Source organism: Aquarana catesbeiana, linkage group LG04 (assembly GCF_042186555.1).
Source record: "Aquarana catesbeiana isolate 2022-GZ linkage group LG04, ASM4218655v1, whole genome shotgun sequence".
Classification (NCBI taxonomy): Eukaryota; Metazoa; Chordata; class Amphibia; order Anura; family Ranidae; genus Aquarana; species Aquarana catesbeiana.
Genome location: NC_133327.1, coordinates 547,559,310 through 547,581,778, shown reverse-complemented (window position 1 = coordinate 547,581,778; position 22,469 = coordinate 547,559,310). Strand labels below are relative to the sequence as shown.

The window sequence follows — 22,469 nt, the reverse complement described above, 5'->3', positions numbered from 1 at the left end:
AAAAACACCCCCACAGCATGATGCTGCCACCACCATGCTTCACTGTTGGGACTGTATTGGACAGGTGATGAGCAGTGCCTGGTTTTCTCCACACATACCACTTAGAATTAAAGCCAAAAAGTTCTATCTTGGTCTCATCAGACCAAAGAATCTTATTTCTCACCATCTTGGAGTCCTTCAGGTGTTTTTTTAGCAAACTCCATGCGGGCTTTCATGTGTCTTGCACTGAGGAGAGGCTTCCTTCGGGCCACTCTGCCATAAAGCTCAACTGGTGGAGGGCTGCAGTGATGGTTGACTTTCTACAACTTTTTCCCATCTCCCGACTGCATCTCTGGAGCTCAGCCACTTTGATCTTTGGGTTCTTCTTTACCTCTCTCACCAAGGCTCTTCTCCTCTTCTCCCCCGATAGCTCAGTTTAGCCGGACGGCCAGCTCTAGGAAGGGTTCTGGTCATCCCAAACGTCTTCCATTTAAGGATTATGGAGACCACTGTGCTACTTAAGTGCAGCAGAAATTTTTTTGCAACCTTGGCCAGATCTGTGCCTTGCCACAATTCTGTCTCTGAGCTCTTCAAGCAGTTCATTTGACCTCATGATTCTCATTTGCTCTGACATGCACTGTGAGCTGTAAGGTCTTAAATACACAGGTGTGTGGCTTTCCTAAACAATTCCAATCAGTATAATCAAACACAGCTGGACTCAAATGAAGGTGTAGAACCATCTCAAGGATGATCAGAAGAAATGGACAGCACCTGAGTTAAATATATGAGTGTGACAACAAAGGGTCTGAATACTTAGGGCCATGTGATATTTCAGTTTTTCTTTTTTAATGAATGTGCAAAAATGTCAACAATTCTGTGTTTTTCTGTCAATATGGGGTGCTGTGTGTACATTAATGAGGAAAAAAATGAACTTAAATGATTTTAGCAAATGGCTGCAATATAACAAAGTGAAAAATTTAAGGGGGTCTCAATACTTTCCGTCCCCACTGTATATAGCCAGCACACTGCAGATCTTTGAAATAACGTTCAAAAGTTTATTCAAGCAATCATATCGCATCACAGAATTGTAATGTTTCGGGGTTGCACAGGACCCCTTCATCAGGCATGTGACGCTTATTAAAACACCCACCTATTACAAATCGATCTAAGGGAATGTGTATGATGGGAATATTTTACTAGTTTTTGTGATATGATTCAGCTAGGCCTTGCTGGGTTACAGTGCCCTGTGTAGAATTATAGAATGGCCACTTCCCCAAGAAGAAGTGAATCTTGTTTAATATATTGTAACCCTGCCATTAAAGCTGCCATGAAAATAAGCCATTTTGTGCATGAAACACTATTTTCATTATATACGTTTCTAGGGTGTGGAGGTAAACATGTGGGGGAGAGAAGAGAGTTGTTGCCCTCAGGTTGGGGAGAGAAGGGGGGAGAGAAGAGAGTTGGTGCCCTCTTTTAAAAATGTAAATGAATTGCTAGAAACATCAATGTATACATCTTAATTTTAATAGCACTCAAATGGGTTGAAAATTAAAGCCCAAAAAGAAAGTTGAGTTTAAATACCGTTGCTGTCTGGGTGGAAGCAGTGGTCTCTCTGCAGAGGTCAAACACACTCCCTTATGATTTAGAGCTAGCGCTGTCTAATCAGCAAAGATTATCTTCCCTGCTGACTCAATAAGCAAGGGCCCTTCTTTACAGTATGCCAGCAGGTGACAGGCTTTTGTGCTGAGGGTGTTGCTGTTTTTCAAAGAAAACACATTGTAAGACTTTCCACAGCTTCTGTTGTCATGTCCCAGGAAGGTACTTAGCTGATATAAACTGAAAGATCAATTGGGCTTTAAACTGTGGGTGCCATTCTCAGGATGGAGCCGTCTATGGCTCTAGAGCAGTGGTGGCGAATCTTTTTGAGCCCAAGTGCCCAAACTGCAACACAAAACCAGTTTATTTATTTCAAAGTGCCAACACTGGTGATGATCGCCCACCCCAAGAGGGATTGCAGTCAGTTCAGCACCCGGGTCCGGCGTACTGTGTTGGTATGCCTGGCAGCAGCTTCTCCTTTTGTTGGTGCCTGTGATTGCCCTCCTCACTCTCGATCGTGTTCTCTTGGCACCGTCCTCTTGCTTCTCTCTGGCTGGTTCAACTCCAGGGACTGTTGTGACTTGGGATCGCTCTCTCTCTCTTCTAAACCACCTCAGCCTCCTCTCACTCTTGTCTCCACACTCCTCACCCTTACTCTCCCTTCTCCATCAGCCCTTTTTTTTCTGGGCTCCAGGCTGTCCCCCCTCTTATATTCACAGGGCATGCCGGGGCTGTAGTTTTCCTTTAATTAATTAAAATGGAGCCAAAGTCTTCCGGGACTACACATCACATGGTGCACTAGTCTTGGCTCCTCATTGGTGCCTGGCTGCAGCCAGTGGGGAGGCAGGAGGAACCAGAGTGGGCGGCAATCCCTGCAAGCGCCGCTCTGTCCCTGTCCCACGCTGCTTGACAGAAAAAGGGGGGCGAGCAGGGGAAATACACTGACAGCCCGCACTCGCTCCTCCCCTTGTCACAGTGCCATGGGTTTGCCGTCGCTGTTCATTGCTAAGGCTGGCTGTGGATTCAGATTGCTTCTGGACCAATTTATGGTTGATTTTCAAATTTGGAACTGCCTGACTAGGAATGGGTACATAGAAATTTACGGCCCCGTTCATACATTTGAAAATTGATGCATGTGTCCAAATGCGGTAAATCACATGTGCCATCAAAGGTAATGTCCTAGATAGAGCCTGTTCACACCTGTGCTCTGTGCAGCAGCTCATTTTTTTAAAAAAAAGCTCAAGTTTGTTTTTGTCCTTTTTCATGCATTTTGGAGCCTGTAGAAGTCAATGGTAATGCATGAAAATGTATGTATGAAGCATTTTGTGTGTTTTTAGCCCCTGGTAAACTTGAAATGCAAGCATGAAAAATGCATGACACAATAGGATGTGCATCCATACATGTTCAAAACATGCATTACTGTGTATTAAAACGCACATTAAAAAATACATAAAAAACAAACATAAGACAAAACATAACATGGGAAGGACACATGAACATGAGTGATATAAATGCTGCTGCCCCGAATGAGTTACAATATGGGAAAGTCTCCCCCAATGGGTTTTTTCCGCAGCAGAATTACAATCGTTGAAAGAATGATTTGAAAAAGTTTTTTATTTTTGAAAAAATGGCAACATGACATGGACACATAAACATTTAAAATATGAGCTCTGGCCGGAGATATATAGCACCCTTCAAATTCTACAAAGATGTGTAAACATACAACAGTACATAATACTTAATCAAACATCTGGTGTGCAAATTCCCAACGCGTTTCGACATGCGTGGTCAAAGTTTTCCTCAGGGGATTCATTTGCTGTCAAGGAATATATATACATTGATTATACATATTAACATTAAAAAAGTACACAAACAAAATCCCTTGTATTAACAAGGAAAAGTAGAATTTATGGAATATGGTTACCAATGAGGGTGTAAGTAGACAGTCTCCTGACCAGAGTTCCTCTAAAATCTAGCAGATGATCCATGCATTCGTGTCCCACACACTCCAGGGGGGAATGATCCGCCCTTTTGTGACTAACAAGGAGTCACGCTAAAGGGAGCCAACGAAAAGAGGGGGAAAAAACATAACACATAACATGCATTATAACGCAGCCTCTGCTATCCCGTAGAATGACAGCAGTGCCGATGCACCGATCACATTGTGTACTTATATAAATAGCAAACAAAAAAATATATATAGCATATACAATTGCGACACAAGTCAAATTGTAATTTAATGTTATTAGAAATTATTTTCCTTTTTTAATCTGCAGCGCTGTAATTTTCTGTAAAATGCAATGCAATATGGTATACAGAATGCCCCCCAGATATGTCATTTCCTGCTTGTGTGATTGGCTGACTGATTTTCCCAGAGGTCTGCACTAAGATACATGTCGGATTTTCTGCATCCTCGGTAACAAAAATGTCATTTTTGATGTGATATGCCCAAAAAGAAATCATGTCTAAAAGGATGCAGTCCCTATCACTTTCCTCATTGGAGTCCTGCAAGTGCAGCAGCTGATTAATAATTATAAAATGGCTCCCATTCACATTCACTTTGCACATGGACACAGACAAACACATAGGGATTTCTACAGAATAACAAAAGGTTGGAAACTGCAACAAAGTTTATTAAAATCCTTGCAATGTACATAGATCACCCAGAGGGGAATGTTTTTTTTCTCAGCAAAAATGGAGTTGCCCTTTACCTAACCTAACTAAAGGCAACAGTTTTTGTTTAGATTTAAATACACTGAGGAGGGGTTACAACCAATGTCATATTTTTGCTATCTGCGTCCCAGTGACAGCGATTCACTCTCTCACTGTCCTGATCACCATATCCCTAGGAATGAGAGTACAATTTAGAGTTGCCACCAGAGGGTACGTTGTTTCTGTGACAATTGTCTAAGATGGTATATCCTTCAAATTGGAAAGATATCCTTTCACATAGAGTTGTAAAAATATTTTTAATCTATTTAAAAATTTAAAAAATATTTTTAATCTATTTACTTTGTGAAGCTTCATGTACTGTACATTTGTTCTGTGTATATGGGGGGGGGGGGGGGGGGGGAATGAATGTTCAGCTATTTTCTCTCCAGGTTAAATATTTTTCATTCATACAGAATAAAGTGGTTTAGGAAAATATTGCAATCTGGCCACTAGATGGAGCTGATGATAATTGAAAATAAAGCCTAACTTACAGGCTTATGGCCTGTACACACGATCTGAAAATCAGACGGAAAATATCGCTTTTTGAAACGATCGTACGATAATCGGATCATTAGTACAGAGCTTTCGAGAGCCGATCACGACAGTTCATCCGACATTATTTTATCGAAAATGTGTAAAAAAATTTTCTCGTATGACACCAGATCGTACAGTTGTCGTCCAAAAATACAATACAAATACAGCACAACACATGACATCACTTCCGATTTTTTTTTCTGTCATACGAGAATTTTCCTTACTTAATAAACTCTTCAGATGTCGATATACGACTAGCATGCAAAAAAAAAAACGGATGATCTGTCGTCCGATTTTCGGATCGTGTGTACGGGGCATGCACACTAGCGTTTTTTTTAAGCTCCTAGAAGCTATTAGCATTTTTTTTCTGCTCCTAGAAGCTCAATCCTATGTGTCCATGCATACCACTTTAGGCTATCAGCACTTTTTGAGCTTCAGTGTCTAGGAGCAGAAAAAAATTGTTTCTTGGAGCATTTTCCAGCAGAAACGCTCCTAAATGCTGCTAAACACTCCTAATTGTTACTAATAGCTTTTTTTCCCCCTTTTACTGCAAAAACGCTAATAAAACGCTAATGCTCCTAAACGCTGCTTAAATCGCTACTACAAAAAGCATTTTTATCCAGCATTTTTTCCCAGCGGTTTTTTGGCTTAAAAAAAAAATGCTAGTGTGCATGGAGCCTTACTGTTGAGTCTACAGGACAGGAAGTGAAGGGAACTTTCCCTAATAAGACACATATGGCATACAAAACAGAAAAAAAACTGACAGCGGTTTTAACCCTTTGCTACTTTATCCAAAATGAAAAAAGCCTTAAGTGTCAGTTAGGTGTCCGATTTGTCCACTGCAATGTCGCAGTCCTGCAAAATATCGCTGATCGCCACCATTACTAGTAAAAAAAAAAAAAAAATGCCATAAAAATATCCCATAGTTTATAGACGCGAAAACTTTTGTGCAAACCAATCAAAATACGTTTATTTAGATTTTTTTTTTACCAAAAATATGTAGCAGAATATATATTGGCCTAAATTGATGAATACATTTGATTTTTTACATGTTTTTATTGGACATGTTTTATAGCAGAAAGTAAAAAAATATTGTTGTTTTTTTTTTCAAAATTGACGCTTGTTTTTTGTTTATAGCGCAAAAAATAAAAAACACAGAGGTGATCAAATACCACCATAAGAAAACTCTGTTTGTGGGGAAAAAAAGGACATCAATTTTATTTGTGTACAGCATCGCCCGTCTGCGCAATTTTTTAAAATAACACAGTGCGGTAACGCAAAAAAAAAAAAAAAAGCCTGATCGTGGCAGGGGCGGATCCAGGGGAGGCAACGGGGCAATTGCCCCTCCCGAAAATATTAATAACTCCCGTCCCGGGCCGAGTCTCTCTCACATCAGCAGCGGCGGCAAGAGAGAGAGAGACCCGGTTCTCTTCATGCCGCGCTGGAGCCTGGAGAAGATGGAGGGAGGACTCGGAGGTAGGTAGGTGGAGTCGTGGCGCTGGCCTTGCCTCTCTAATGCTGACGTCAGATCACTGTCAGTCACGTCCCAGCCGCTGCTGAGAGCGAGGAGAACGAGGCGCCGCATTCAGAGCCTTCTAACTCCTCCGCGCCTAGTGTGAGAGGGTTGGCTCCACCCACCTCTTCCCTCCATGATCTTCTCCAAGTCTCCAGCGCAGCGTGAACATGAGGACACTGACAGTCAGGATGAAGAAGACATAAAGGCTGCAATGGCTGTGTGCCTTGTGAAGTGATGGTGATGCTGCCTTCAATCCTATTTATCTCTCTTGGTCATTGGAAGCCCCTCCCCCCACCAGAGCATCAAAGTATAGGAAAAGTGAGTACAAAAAGTAATGGATTGTGTAAAATCGCAGAATACATGTATGCCAATTATTTATGAAGAAAAAAAAAAACTGCTCTTTTAGTATTGTCATTTTCATCTTGTTCAATTTTAACCACTTCAGCCCCGGAAGGATTTACCCCCTTAATGACCAGGCCATTTTTTGCGAGACGGCACTGCTCCTTTTGGTGGTATTTAATCACCTCTGTGTTTTTATTTATTTTTTTTGTTATAAACAAAATAAAACCGACAATTTTGAAAAAAAAACAATATTTTGTACTTTTTGCTATAATAAATATCCCAAAGTTTTTTTAATAAACCAATTTCTTCATCAGTTTAGGCTGATATATATTCTTCCACATATTTTTGGTAAAAAAAAATCGCAATAAATGTATATTGATGTATAGTTGGATAGTTTGCGCAAAAGTTATAGCATCTACAAAATGTTTTTATTTTTTACTAGTAATGGTGGCAATCAGCGATTCCCAGGGACTGGGACATTGCGGCGGACATTCGGACACCTGACATTTTTAACACTTTTTGGGGACCAGTGACACTAATACAGTGATCAGTGCTAAAAAATATGCACTGTTATTGTACTAATGACACTGGCAGGGAAGGGGTTAACATCAGGGACGATCAAAGGGTTAAGACCCCTTTCACACTGAGGTGATTTACAGGCGCTATAGCACTAAAAATAGCGCTAAAAATAGCGCCTGCAAAGCTCCTGTAAAGAGCCTTTCCTCTCACTCCAATGTGAAAGCCGGAGTGCTTTCACACTGGAGCGGTGCGCTTGCGGGACGTTAAAAAAAGTCCTGCAAGCCGCATCTTTGAGGCGCTTTAGGAGCGGTGTATACGCGCCCATTGAAATCAAACGCCGCTTTGCGGGCACTTTGCAGCGCTTTTAAAACTTTTTCGGGTGCTAGCGGGGGTTGAAAGCTCCCCGCTAGTGACCTAAAAGTGCAGCTAAAACGTCAGTAAACGCCGCTAAAAATAGCGGCACTTAACTGCCGACGCCCCCAACACCCCAGTATGAAAGTGCCCTTAGTGTATCCCTAGGGGGTTCTTGCTACTGTGTGGGGATGGATTCACTAGATGAACAGAGTGCTCCATGTTCCTGGTTAGCAGGAACACAAGATCACTCTGTTCATCTCTGACAGAATGGCAGTCTGCCTCGTTTACATAGGCAGACCACCGTTCTATCTCTGTGGGGAGCGATCGAGGGTGGCCGGCGGACATTGCTGATTTTCTGGCAGTGCCCCTCCCGAGACTAGACTCTGGATCCGCCCCTGGATCGTGGAGGGTGTAAAACCTTCCGGGGCTGAAGTGGTTAAAAGATTATGCTGCATCCATTGCTGGAGTGAGTTTTTCGATCAGATAAGTTGTGACTTTGTAACTATCAGTGCAGTTAGTTTTTTACAAAACTGACATTGAAACTTTTGACTTTGTAACTGTCACTGCAGTTATTGACAGTTCTGACACTGAAACAAGTGACAATGTAACTGCATTCACTTTAAGCACTTTTTTCTTTCCCTAAACCAGTAATTCAATGTAAAAAATATTTGTGGGGATTCCTTTTTACCGTCAAACAAATTCACTGGCGGAAAGTTTTTTTTTCTTTTTCCATAACCGTTGGAAGCATGAATTTATTTACATGTCTCCAGGTCTCCACCCATTGGCACAGTTATTAAAAACTGTTATTTTGGTAGACTAAGAACTGCCTATGGAAACCAAAAACAGAATCCGTCTGTGCTGGATATAGACACTCCAGTTATAAAAGGAATATGACCTAAGAGGGACAACAAAGTGAACGCTGCGTGTTCATTTATTCCACTGGTTAGTTCTGGAATGCACACGTAAGCCTGGAAGTTGCTGTTTCATAAGGGGGAATTCTGATGTGTACGGAATAGAAGACTTTTATAGTTTTTGGTTACATAAATACAATGAGACATGGAGTTAAAACAAAATCATTTTCCAGACTTTCACCGAAGCTGTTTTCTAAGATGTCTGTAGTTAACCCAGACATAAGGCCCACACGATCAGAAAATCGTACGAAAAATAACGCTTTCAAGGGATCGTATGATAATCTGATCATTAGTACACAGCTTTTCGAGAGCCAATCAGGACAGGTCATGCGATATTATCCGATGGGACATGCACGAAAATTTTCCTCGTACGATACCAGATTGTACGATTTTCGTTCAAACAGTCGTTTTCGTCCGAAAATACAATACAATATATTACATCACTTCCAAATAGTTATTCTGTCTTACAAGAGTTTTCATAGCTTTAGTATCCTCTTCATTTTCGATCTGGAGACTAGCATGCAAATAAAAAGAGATTATCATGCGTCCGATAATCTCATTGTGTGTACCAGGCAATACTCTAGATCAGTGATGGCAAACTTTGGCACCCCAGATGTTTTGGAACATTTTGGGGTGCCAAGGTTCACCATCACTGCTCTAGAGGTTTGTATATTTGTGACAAACTTTACTACCAAGAGGGGGCCGCCCAGCAGGGCTGTCCCTCGAGCCTGTGGCCGTGCTGCTGGGCTGATCCTTGAGCCCCCGGCTGCCCACTTAGCCTCTTCGCAGCCGCCCAGGCAATTCATGGCATGGCTGGGGGGCAGAGACTAGAGGTCAGCTGACTGGTGAGGAATGTTAAGTGGGACGGGGCTGGAGGGGACCCTATCTCTATCCCCTTCACTATTTGGCTGGATGACAAAATGAGCTGCCACAAAAACAACACAAAGGCTCCTCCTCATTTCCTGACCCCAGTGTGCCCTCAGGCCTTCCCCACCTTTTACCCAGCTATCGTAGGAGGGGGGTCCCCTTTGGGTCCCCTTTGGGTCACCCCTTTTAGATGTGACAACTGCAAACTATTAACCATCCACACATGCTCATGCCACTGGGGATTTCTGGGGTAAAGATTTGAAAAGCCCCTATACTCCTGCATGATTTTAAAGATACAACCGTCGAAATGTTGCTGGCGCTGGAGCCGCAATACCCGGAAGTCACTCCGGGAGATATGGCGGCGATGGAGGAGGGGAACGAGGACCCCTTCAATCTCAGCTAAGTAATTTATAATGAGCTAGTATGCTATGCATACTAACTCATTATGCCTTTGTCTTGCAGGGTGTTTATTTATTTATTTTTTTTCCAGAGGGTTTACTTCCTTTTTAAAGTGGTTGTAAACCATCACATATACCCAGTGAAGTGACTGGCCTCAGGTGATACACAGAGATGAAACAAATCTTCCTACATAAGTTGTATCTGTCTGTCTGCAGCCCTCTCTTCTCTATAGCCATTCAAAGTGCTGAAGTTTAAAGCTTTTCTAATGCCGCGTACACACGGGCGGACTTTTTGACCGGACTGGTCCGACAAATTTTCCAGCGGACTTTCGACGGACTTCCGACGGACTTTCTACACACGATCACACCAAAGTCCGACGGATTTGTACGTGATGACGTACACCGGACTAAAATAAGGAAGTTGATAGCCAGTAGCCAATAGCTGCCCTAGCGTCGGGTTTTGTCCGTCGGACTAGCATACAGACGAGCAGATTTCTGGGTCCGGCGGAGTTACGACGCAAAGATTTGAAGCCTGTACCAAGTCCGTCAGATTTGCGACTGGAAAAGTCCTCTGAAGGTCCGGTGAAGCCCACATACGATCGGATTGTCCGCCGGATTTGGTCCGTCGGCGTCTGTCAGCCCAGCTCGGTCGAAAAGTCCGACTATGTGTACGCCCCATTAGAGTTCAGAAAAGAGGGGTGGAGAGCTGAAGGTACACTCTGCGGAGCTCAGTGAGGAAAGCTCTGACAACTGATTGGAGGGTAGGGAGTTGAGTTGAGACTGTCAATCAGCTGGAGGTCCCTCCCCTGTCACTATTTTTCTCTTGGTGTCAGGAAAACTTGTCAGAAGCGATTTATGTTGATAGCAGAGAAATGAAACAGGAGACAGAAATGACACTTGGTGCTTTTAATTGAGACAAGTACATACTATGGAGGGATATGCTTTGTTCATATTTCATGTCTGAAGTTTACAACCACTTTAAGGAATTTTGGTTAGTGTGGTTGGACAATGTCTGCTGTTGGCAATAATTAGTATGTGCATGTGTCTGGGCATCTTCTAAGGGTACAAACAAACTCCATGATAACTCATGCATTGTGGTTACATTGGATGCTTCTCCTTTTGTTCTCTGCCTTTTCTGAGCAATACTTTTCAGCAGTCTCTGTTCTCACTGGATTGTCCACATTTTAGGTCACTAAAGACACAAGCTTTGATGAAAGTTAAAGCTGAACTCTGGGTTAAGCAAACACTGTCTAAATACAAGAGTCATGTGCATTCTTATTTGAATCTTGGTGTGGTTTTGTGTATTTCTTCCAGATCTGTGCAGTAATACAGTGTGTAACTTTGCCTCTGTGTAGAAGCTTCCTGCTGCTCTCTCTCCTTCTGCGGGGTGACTGGTCTTGTATCCTCCCCCTCCTGTAGTTTTCTGCAGGCAGCCTCCCACAGCTCTGATCTTTGCATAGGTTACTGTATGTACGGCACAATGATGATGTCACTTTTATTTTTGCAAGGTAATGTCTGGGTTAGCAAAGGCACACAAAGTGGATTTATGCCATTTGTGGCTTTATAAGAATATATGTACAGTGCATCTGGAAAGTATTCAGAGCGCTATACTCTTTCCACATTTTGTTATGTTACAGCCTTTTTCCAAAATGGATTAAATTCATTATTTTCTTAAAAATTCTACAAACAATATCCCATAATGACAACGTGAAAGAAGTTTGTTTGAAATATTTGCAAATTCTTTAAAAATGGAAAAAAAAAAAATGACATGTACGTAAGTATTCACAGCCTTTGTCACAACACTCAAAATTGAGCTCAGGTGCATCCTGTTTCCAATGAAGGTCCCAATGAGCACAGTGGCCTCCATCATCCGTAAATGGAAGAAGTTTGGAACCACTAGGACTCCTCCTAGAGCCAGCCGTCTGACCAAACTGAGCGATTGGGGGAGAAGGGACTTAGGGAGGTGACCAAGAACCCGATGGTTACTCTGACAGAGCTCCAGCATTTCTGTGTGGAGAGAGGAGAACCTTCAACAAGAACAGGACAACAACTCTAAGCACACAGCCAAGATAACAAAGGAGTGGCTACGGGACAACTCTATGAATGTCCTTGAGTGACCCAGCCAGAGCCCAGATTTGAACCCGATTGAATATCTCTGGAGACATCTGAAAATGGCTGTGCACTGATGCTCTCCATCCAACCTGATGGAGCTTGAATTCTGCAAAGAAGAATGGGAGAAACTGCCATTTTTGGGAGAAACTGCCCAAAAATAGGTGTGCCAAGCTGGTAGCATCATACTCAGACAGAGTTGAGGCCAAAGGTGCTTCAACAAACTATTGAGCAAAGGCTGTGAATACTTATGTACATGGGATTTATTTCATGTTTTATTTTTAATACATTTGCAAAGATCTCAAACAAACTTCTTTCAGGGTGTCATTATGGAGTATTGTTTGTAGAATTTTGAGGAAAATAATGAATTAAATCCATTTTTATGCCTGGAGTTCAGCTTTAATGTGATATAGCTGAATTGGAGGGTTTGCTTAAAATGTTCCCAATTTCACTATGAATGGTCGGGAACTAGGTTATATTTAGGCATTAGTATTGCAGCTGGTGATGTAAGCATGGAGTTTGGACAATAATCTCACCAGGCTTCCTTCTCCTTATGAAGCCATTGCTAAGTGGAATCCCCCACCATTTCCCCGGTTGGAGGTTAAGGAGTGCGGAGCAATCTTATGCTTTGTATTGTGACACTCCAGGTGTGAAGTCAGAGGTCATTAGCTTGGCATGGGTTTGACAATTTAGTTTACTAATAAAAACTAGTATTTGCTGTGTACTTTATCTAAAAAAAAATAATATAGATTGTAATTTAAATTAGAGATAAAAGGTTGATTTTTTTATTATAAAACTTTTAAAATAATTAGCTTTTATTGATTTAATCGAATTACATAAATATTTAGAGACAAACATCAGAATTGAGCTAATAAATCAATATACACTTGTGTGCCTGTAATGTAAAACATGCAAATGTACCATAGTGAAAAATCTTTGTACCACTGAGCTGTGCAAAAGTCTTCAGTGTGCAAATAAGCATCTCCAGGAAACCAACAATTAAAAGGATAATTGTTGAAATATGAATTATTGCTCCTCTTTATGGAGATGAAAGGAAAGGGTTATGTGAACCCCTGTATCCCTGCTTGTTTAGCATGTGGTCTCCTGGTCTACCCAATCTGCAGATAATTTACAGCACCTTCTAGTGGATGAAGCAGAGATTAATGTTTCTAAGGAAGCAAGGGATGCACGATTCATTTATTTTTGTATTACTCAAAGCTGCAAAATGCAGAGTGGGAGATGTGGCCCACAGACATGCTGCATACTTGCATTTTTTCTTTCTTTTTTTTTGTTTTATGCATTAATATTTTTATGTTTTCAAACATGCAAAATTTACAGAAGGCAGTATGGGGTAAACACAGTGGCCACAACTGACACCATTAAAAAATATGCAATTGAATGAAGGTAAACTTTACATACTGTCCACAGTTGAACAAAAAATAGAAAAGGCTCCAAGTTCACGTGTGGAACATCATGGTGATGGCAAAGCAGGGAGAAGTTGTCAACTCCCCATTGTGCATAGAGGTGGAAGGTCACTATGACAGGGTAGGGACATGCACACATTGTGGTGGTATTTAATAACCTTTTTTTTTTTACTAAATAAAGGAAAAAAGGTTAACAAAAACTGTTTCCATTTCTTTAGTGTTATAAAACATATACAATGAAATGATCAGGGCAGTACAGACACCCCCAAAATGACCCATGTTTGAAATGTGGACACCCCAAAGTGACCTATTTTTTTGCCACAGTTGATATTAAGGAGGTTAAAAGATGTAGCTTGTTAATGGTGCTCTAATATGTGCTCTAATAGTGCCCAGACCATACTCAGAGGAAGGAGGAGGTGAAGGGGTTAATGTACAGGTCATATATAATGGGGCTGATGTGGTTAATGTGTAGGATAAGGGAGGTGAAGGCGTTCATGTATAGGTCACTACAGAGGCAGGATGTAAATGAGATGTAGAGAAAAAAAAAATGCTGAAAGTGTTGGTAAAGGCCTTTTTAAAAAGAAAAATAAACATGTTCTACTTACCTGCTCTGTGCATGTCCCTGTTGGCTCTCCAGGCTCCTCCTCTTCTCAGTGCACCACCATGGCTCGGCTTTGCCCCACCCTCCGCTCTCAGTTCACAGGATTTCATTGACAGGGTCAATCAGACGGGCACAGCGCTGTATCAAGATAGGACAACCATTGTACAATCTGCTGCTGCCTACCCTCCTTCCTATGATTCCTTCCTTCATTCATTAAATCTTCCTTTTCCACTTCCTCCATTGTGAGAGGAAGGGGAGGGCTCTGAAATGTAAAAATAGGCAGTTTTTACATTTGTAATTGATGCGATTGGTCAGCATAGCGATAACAAGGCACAGAGCAACTCTAAATGGCTCAGTACATTTTTTTCTCCTGCAAATGCTAGTTGCCTGGCTGTCATGACCCAATGGCTTCAGCAGGTGTTCAGTTGCCGAACCAAAACTGGTATGCCTATCAGGAGTTGTGACTTCATTGCGACTTTTTTGGCTGCAGACATTTTCCAGATTGGGATTCAATCTGTACTGAATTGACAGAATGGCAGAAAACTGTTTTCAGAAGTGTCCTTAATGGCCGCCTCCATAGTTCTCTCAGTATAGATCTCCTACAGAATAAATATGTCCGGTTTTCCTTTGTTCCAAATGTCAAGCTGTTCTGATGAATACAGACACTTATCGTGTATATATTCTTGTCAGTGAAAGGCTACCTGCTGCTTGTAGTGGTTGATGGCTGAAAAATTGAAAATTGCTTTTTTTTTTTTTTTTTTTTTTTGGTGAAAAGAAGGAAAGCATAGAAAATCATACAAAGTTTCTCATCTGCTGCTGTGCGCAAGTACAATCTTTCCTTGAACTCAGTCATTTTTTTTTTCTTTTAAGTCTGAGACCATATTAGTGTTCTTGGCTGTTCCTATTATTAACTAAATGTCTGAGGTGCTTTTGATAAAAGCAAGTGATTAACCTCGCTCCTTCACATTAAATGCATGCTGCGCTGAAAGTACAGAAGTAAAGCAGCGATCAGCATCTATACAGTACAAAGCAGCCATGTAATTACTGTACATATACAGAGTTTCAGAGAGGAAGTATATACAAGTTTCAAAGACCTAATATTGCATTTACATCCTGCTCTTGTAGGTGGATAAAGCTTATCTTGACATGGAATTTTGAGGACTGGATCATTAGACATTGATATGCACGAACATTTGGGGTTTGTGCTAGTAAAAAGTATATGTAAAACCAGTCAATACAATTTGACATAGTTTTTAGGCCTCATGCACACTAGAAAGCTAAAAACCGCTGTAAAAACACCAGCCAAAAATCGCTAATGTTATAGCGTTTAGCAGTGTTAGCCTAGTGTGTAAGGTACATTTAGTAGCTGCAGTGTTAAGGAGCGGGGGCTGCCAGCATCCTTAACAACCAGTAAATAGCTGGTTGTTAGGGGTGGGCTGTGTCCTTAACAACGTCTGAGTCATCAGCTGTTAATGGGGTTCCCCGTTGACAGCTGAATGTAAAAAAAACCCATTGCCAGCAAGACAAAAATGTGAAAAAAAAACTGCGTGCGTGCCCCCCCCCCCCCCCCCCCCCAATCCATACCAGGTCTTTTGGGTCTGATATAGATTTAAGGGGAACCCCTAAGTCAAAATTTAAAAAAAACAGCATGGGGTCCCCCCTAATTTATACCAGACCCTTAGGTCTGGTATGGATTTTAAGGGGAACCCCCATGCCGAAATTGAAAAAGAAATACCTGAGCCTTATGCGAGCATGCAGCCCTCAACATGGGAGGGGTGCTCTGCTCCCCCCTCAAGCACCTTGTCCCCATGGGGACAAGGGCCTCTTCCCCACAACCCTCGCCAGTGTTTATTTGGGGTCTGCAGGCGGGGGGCTTTTTGGAATCTAGAAGACCCCCCCCCCCAGTTTTTGACAAGTCCTTTATTACTCCCCCCGGTGTAGATCCATCTTCGATCACGACACTCGCCGCCACCACCGACCCGAAAGAAGAAGAAAAAAACACCAAGGCTCACGCTGTCTAACAGCTCTTAAATAGCCCACCCTGCCCCTTAGTTATTTAAGAGCTGTCAGAGACAGCAGATTGCGGGAACCTTCCTCGGGACCGAAGGTTTTTTTTTCTTTTTTTGGGTCAGCAGTGGCGATTTGACGATGGATCTACAGCAGGGGACATTTAATTTTTATTCTAGATTCTTTAATAAAGGTATTATCAAAAACTTGTGTTGTTTTTTTTTAATTTACTTTTTAGACTTTTTTGGTGAATGAGTAGGGGTACTATGTACCCCATACTTATTTACATAGGGGGAGCTGAGATCTGTGGGCCCCCTTGTTAAAGGGGACTTCCAAATTCTGATAAGCCACCTGCCTGCAGACCCCCCCAACCACCGGCCAGGGTTGTGGGGAATAGGCCCTTGTCCCCATCAACATGGTGACAAGGTGCTTCGGGGGGGATGGAGCCCCCCCTCCCCAAAAGCACCCCCCCATGTTGAGGGCACACATGGGCCTGATATGGTTCAGGAGAGGGGGGGGGACACTCACTCCCCCCCCCCCCTCTTTTCTGGACTGTCGGGCTGCATGCTCGGATAAGGGTCTGTTATGAATTTTGGGGGGAGCCCCATATCAGTTTTTTAAACGTTTTTTTTTTTTTCACATTTATGTATTGCAGCATTGTTTTTGTTTTTTACATTCAGCTGTCAGTGGGGAATCCTTCTAACAGCTAATGAGCTAATCACTGGTTGTTATGGATGTTGGCGGCCTCTGCTTAAAAAACGATAAAAACTCTGCTGCTACAGACTGCGCTGGCCCTAGTTTTTTTCACAGCTTCTAAACGCCTATGCCACTAAAAGCTCCTAAAAGCTTTTTTTTGCATGCTAATCTCACGTTGAATCTGATGAGTTTACTAAAGTCACGAAAATTCCCGTACGACAGAATAAAAATTCGGAAGTCATGTCATGTGTTGTAATGCATTTGTATTGCATTTTCGAACGATAGCTGTACTGATTAAACGGAAATTGTACGATCTGGCATTGTACGAAAAAAATTTCCGTGCATGTCTGATAGAATAATATCGGATGAACTGTCCTGATCGGCTCTCGAAAGCTCTGTACTAACGATCCGATTATCGTACGATCGATTCGAATACAGCATTTTTCGTACGATTTTTGTATCGTGTGTATTAGGGTTGTCCCGATACCGATACTAGTATCGGTATCGGCACCGATACCGAGCATTTGCCCAAGTACTTGTACTCGGGCAAATGCTCCCGATGCTTCCCCCGATACCTAGAGGACAGCTGTGATCGGCGGTGATTCTCCCCCCCGCCGGCTTTCAGCTGCTTTAGTGACACGGCCGTGATCGCTCACCGCTGACTGTCACTGCATCCTCCTCCATGTCCCCTCCTTTCCTCTGTCCCTCTCCGCTGTCCCCCTCCGTTCCCCTCTCCTTTTCTGTGCCTCTCCGCTGTGACTGTCCCCTCCGTTCCCCTCTCCTTCTCTGTGCCTCTCCGCTGTGACTGTCCCCTCCGTTCCCCTCTCCTCTGTGCCTCTCCGCTGTTACTGTCCCCTCCGTTCCCCTCTCCTTCTCTGTGCCTCTCCGCTGTGACTGTCCCCTCCGTTCCCCTCTCCTTCTCTGTGCCTCTCCGCTGTGACTGTCCCCTCCGTTCCCCTCTCCTTCTCTGTGCCTCTCCGCTGTGACTGTCCCCTCCGTTCCCCTCTCCTTTTCTGTGCCTCTCCGCTGTGGCTGTCCCCTCCGTTCCCCTCTCCTTCTCTGTGCCTCTCCGCTGTGACTGTCCCCTCCGATCCCCTCTCCTTCTCTGTGCCTCTCCGCTGTGACTGTCCCCTCCGATCCCCTCTCCTTTTCTGTCCCCCTTCGTTCCGCCATCCTCCTCCTCCTTGCTTTGTGAATAGACAGAGTCAGCTGACTCTGTCCATTCACATAACTGAAACATTGTAATCTCCTGTGATTACGATGTCTCAGTTTATGAATGGAGAGGAGCCGCTGTCTTCTCTCCATTCATTCTCAGTGCAGCTGAGGCTGCAGAGAAAGGGACTGGGGAATCTCTATCCTCTGTCTCTTTCTCTGTCTCAAGGGGGAGATATCAGAGGTCTGTTAAGACCCCTGATATCTCACCAAAGCCCCCCAACAGGGCTGATAAAAAAAAAAAAACACATATTGCAATAAAGTATAAAAAAAATATTATTTTTAAAAATAAAAATTGTAAATAAATAAATAAAAAAAAAAAAAACACACACATACAACGTTCACCCCACCCCCCAAAAAAAGAAAGCACTGTTAAAAAAAAAAAAAAAACACACTGTCACGTGACATTAAAAAAAAAGTATCGGTAATCGGTATCGGCGAGTACTTGAAAAAAAGTATCGGTACTTGTACTCGGTCCTAAAAAAGTGGTATCGGGACAACCCTAGTGTGTATGGGGCTTTACTCTGTTATGCAACATTGTAACAAAATAAATGTTATACTATTTTTTGAAACAGACAGAGCTTTCTTTTGGTGGTATTTCATATCCACCATTTTTTGTTTTTTTTTTACTATATGAAGGAAAAAAGCCAACAATTTTTGGAAAAAAAACTATTTCCCTTACTTTCTGTTATAAAACACAGCAAATAAAAATGTGAGGGCAGTACAAACATCCCCCCCCCCCAAATAATTGATTAATGTACAGGTCATATACAGAAGGAGGAGGTGAAGGTTAATGTACAGGTCAGATACAGTGGGGGGTGAAGGTGAAGGGTTTAATGTACAGATGTAAAAAATAAGGGAGGTGAGGGGTTAATATAGAAATTGCATAGAGAGACAGAATAGAGATCAGATGCACAGGAGAGGAGAGGAGGCGATGAAAAGATTAAAAATAGTTTGACACAATCAAAACCCCTCATCACCAGTCTGCTGCTGCCTGCATCATATCCCAATGCATGATCATTCATTAGTTCCTCCATTGTAAGAGGAAGGGGAGGGCTCATAAATGTAAACACATGTTTAAATTTGTGATCACTGTGATTGGACATCACAGTGATCACAAGGTACAGAGCCATTCTGTCAGCTCTGTACACCTGATCTGATTAGATCACAGCCTGGCTGTACGAGTGCGAATTCTGAACTGCCTTCTAAAACCGGGATCCAAAAAAAAAACCCATGTTATTTTTAGATGTTATTCCACCCCCATGTTTTTTTTTTTTTTAAGTACAGAGATAGTTAATGTAAGAAAGGGCCACAATAATAAACAGCGAGGTTCAGAAACGGGCACAACCAAGCATGACTACTACGGTACAGGAAAGGCTGAGATTTGCATACATGGACCTTTTATCGTATTGTTAATGTGAGTCGCCCAGGTTTCCTTTAGAGGGAATCTATAAAGGTTTTAAGTAGAAATTTTACAAATGTATAAAGGCATTAAAGTCTGCTTATATTTCTAAATCCATCTATGATAGATTTCACCTTTATACGAATCGGTGACATTGAGTAAAGTGTTACATAGAATAACTTTTTAAATAGGCAACCTTGGCAGAATCCAAAGACAAAGATCAATTTTGTATTAAGACCTCCATGTATTTAGATGCCTTTGAGTGCTTTCATTTGGCCATCTGGATAGCTCAGTATTGTTTCTCAGCAAAGATGCATGATAGACTTGGTGTTCTGAAAGCAGTCATGTTTCCTATTCTTTCTGGTGACAAGAAAAATCTTATTTCATTGTGCTGGAATGTTAGTATGTCGAACAATGGGTTCTACGTGGCTTGGAAAAAAAATCCTACAAAGATGGTTTTGCATTAATAGAGATTACTTATCAGTAAAATTGACTTCAGTTGAAATCTAAACTGGGTTATATTTTTATTCTTGTATGTTGTGTTGATTGAGTCTTTGCCATTTCAATCAAAACTGTATTTTAACCACTTCAGCCCCAGAAGGATTTACCCCCTTCCTGACCAGAACACTTTTTGAGATTCGGCACTGCGTCGTTTTAACTGACAATTGCGCGGACGTACGACGTTGCACCCAAACAAGATTGACGTCCTTTTTTTCCCACAAATAGAGCTTTCTTTTGGTGGTATTTGATCACCTCATTTTTGCTCTATAAACAGAAAATGAGCGACAATTTTGAAAAATTTTTGAAAAAAAAATATTTTATTTTTTCTATAATAAATATCCCCCCCAAAAAAAAAAAAAAAAATTCTTCCACAGATTAGGCCGATATGTATTATTCTACATATTTTTGGTAAAAAAAATCACAATAGGCGTATATTGATTGGTTTGCGCAAAAGTTATCGCATCTACAAAATAGGGGTTAGATTTATGGCATTTTTTTATGAATTTTTTTTTATTAGTAATGGCTGCGATCTGCGATTTGTGTGTGTGATTATATGTCAGTATTACATTGTATATCCCTGTATGTTGTGGTTGTTCAGGTGCTTATCTAATAGATTTTTAAAATTATCGGTGCCCCCCGATGAGACCACCGCCTGTGGATTTTTATAAACATTTTCTAGGCCTGGCCCATATAGAATGTATACCAGGCAAACCAGTGCATAACCCTACTGCCTATAATTTAAGATCTACATTTCTTATCAAAAGCATTATGAACATGTTTAACCACTTGCCGACCGCCCTCCCTAGATGTACTGCCGCGGGTCGACTCTATTGTGCGAAACAACGTACCTGTACGTCATTTCGTGCAATAGACACTGTGGGGTGCGTACGCGCTGACTGGACATAGGGGGAGCCAATCAGTGGGTCCAGCGGACCCGATGTCCACCAGCCACCCATGATTGTTCCTAAGCGAGGCAGAACGACTCTCTGCCTATGTAAACAAGGCAGATCGCCGCTCTGACAGGGAAAAAGATGGAGATCTTGTGTTCCTGATAAGCAGGAACATGGATCTCTGTTTTCATCCAGTCAGACAATCCCCCACACAGTTAGAAAGCATCCCCTAGGGACACACTTAACCCTTTGATCGTCCCTGTTATTAACCCCTTTACTACCAGTGTCATTACTACAGTAACAGTACATATTTTGTGATCACTGTAATAATGTCACTGATTCCCAAAATTGTGTCAAAAGTGTCAGTTGGGTGTTCAGTGTCACAGTTCTGCTAAAAATCGCTGATCGCCATGGAGAAGCCTCTCTCAACAATATATTTGTACCTTACGGTGGAATATGATGCAAAACTGACCAAAACCAGGGAGAGGTGGAAGATTGACATTCCCTCTTTAGACGAAGAGGAGTGGAGGGAGTGTTTAGTCTCCTACATTCCTTCTATGATCGCTGCAAGGGATAGGTTCATACAGTTTAAGTTCCTACACAGAGCATATTTTACCCCACAGAGACTGGCGCGCATATACCACCAAAGAGATCCCAACTGTCAGAGATGCAGGCAGGAGGTGGGTACTTTCTGGCATATGGTCTGGTCGTGCTCCAAACTAAGACCCTTTTGGTCAGCAGTGGCCTCTACACTGGGCAATGTCATAGGTTCAGACTTGCCGGTTGACCCCCAAATTCTACTGCTCAGTCATCTGGAGGATGTTGAGGGCGACAGGTATGATAAACTGTGTCTAACCTTCGCATTGTACTACGCTAGGCGGGAAATTCTACTGCGATGGAAACAGGAGGAGCCTCCTACTCTGGCCTCGTGGATAAGGTCGGTGAACAAGGTACTTCCCCTCTATAGGCTGACGTACGATAGCAGGCAGTGTCCAGGGAAGTTTGACAAAATCTGGTCGTCCTGGATGGACGCTTCTGGGGACCCCGAACCCCCTACCCCGTAAGTAAGACACGAAACATAGGAGAGGACATCCTGCATCTCAAGCCTATTCTTCTTATACCCGTTTCTCTTCACCCCCTTCCTTCTTTCTCCCTTTTCCCTCCCCCCCCTCTCTTCCTTCATCTTCCCTCCCCTTCCTTCCCCCCCCTCCCACCTTCTTCTCTCCCCGCTCCCCTCCCCCCCCCCCCCAGACGCCCCTGTCAGGAATGATTGAATACTGGGTTATTTACTTCATATCATCCAATAATTTTTCAAGATGACACAAGCCATGAGAACTATGGTTAGGTGAAAATTCTGTTAAGTACGCATTTGGAACAACTGATAAACAGTAGTTATTGTTTTAAGGTAAATCCCACTGTAATTATTCTCACCATAATGACTGTACTAAGTTCTTGTACTGTAATGCTGATTTGTTTAATAAAAATTTTTCTGTTAAAAAAAAAAAAAAAAAAAAAAAAATCGCTGATCGCCGCCTTTACTAGTAAAAAATAAATAAATAAAAATGCCATAAAAATATCCCATAGTTTGTAGATGCGATAACTGTTGCGCAAACCAATCAAAATACGCTTATTGGGATTTTTTTTACCAAAAATATGTAGCAGCATATATATTGGCCTAAATTGGTGAATACATTTGATTTTTTACATTTTTTTTTTATTGGACATGTTTTATAGCAGAAAGTAAAAAATATTGTTTTTTTTTTCAAAAGTGTTGCTAGTTTTTTGTTTATAGTGCAAAAAATAAAAACCGCAGAGGTGATCAAATATCACCAAAAGAAAGCTCTATTTGTGGGAAAAAAAGGACATAAATTTTATTTGGGTACAGCGTCACATGACCAC

The 22,469-nt window shown here is 42.0% G+C and overlaps 1 protein-coding gene across 2 annotated transcripts in view; it reads left to right on the top strand.

Annotated features, from left to right (window-relative positions):
• The window catches only part of TIAM2 (TIAM Rac1 associated GEF 2), a 432,210-nt gene that overhangs the window by 75,686 nt on the left and 334,055 nt on the right, over positions 1-22,469 (top strand). The window lies entirely within an intron of this gene.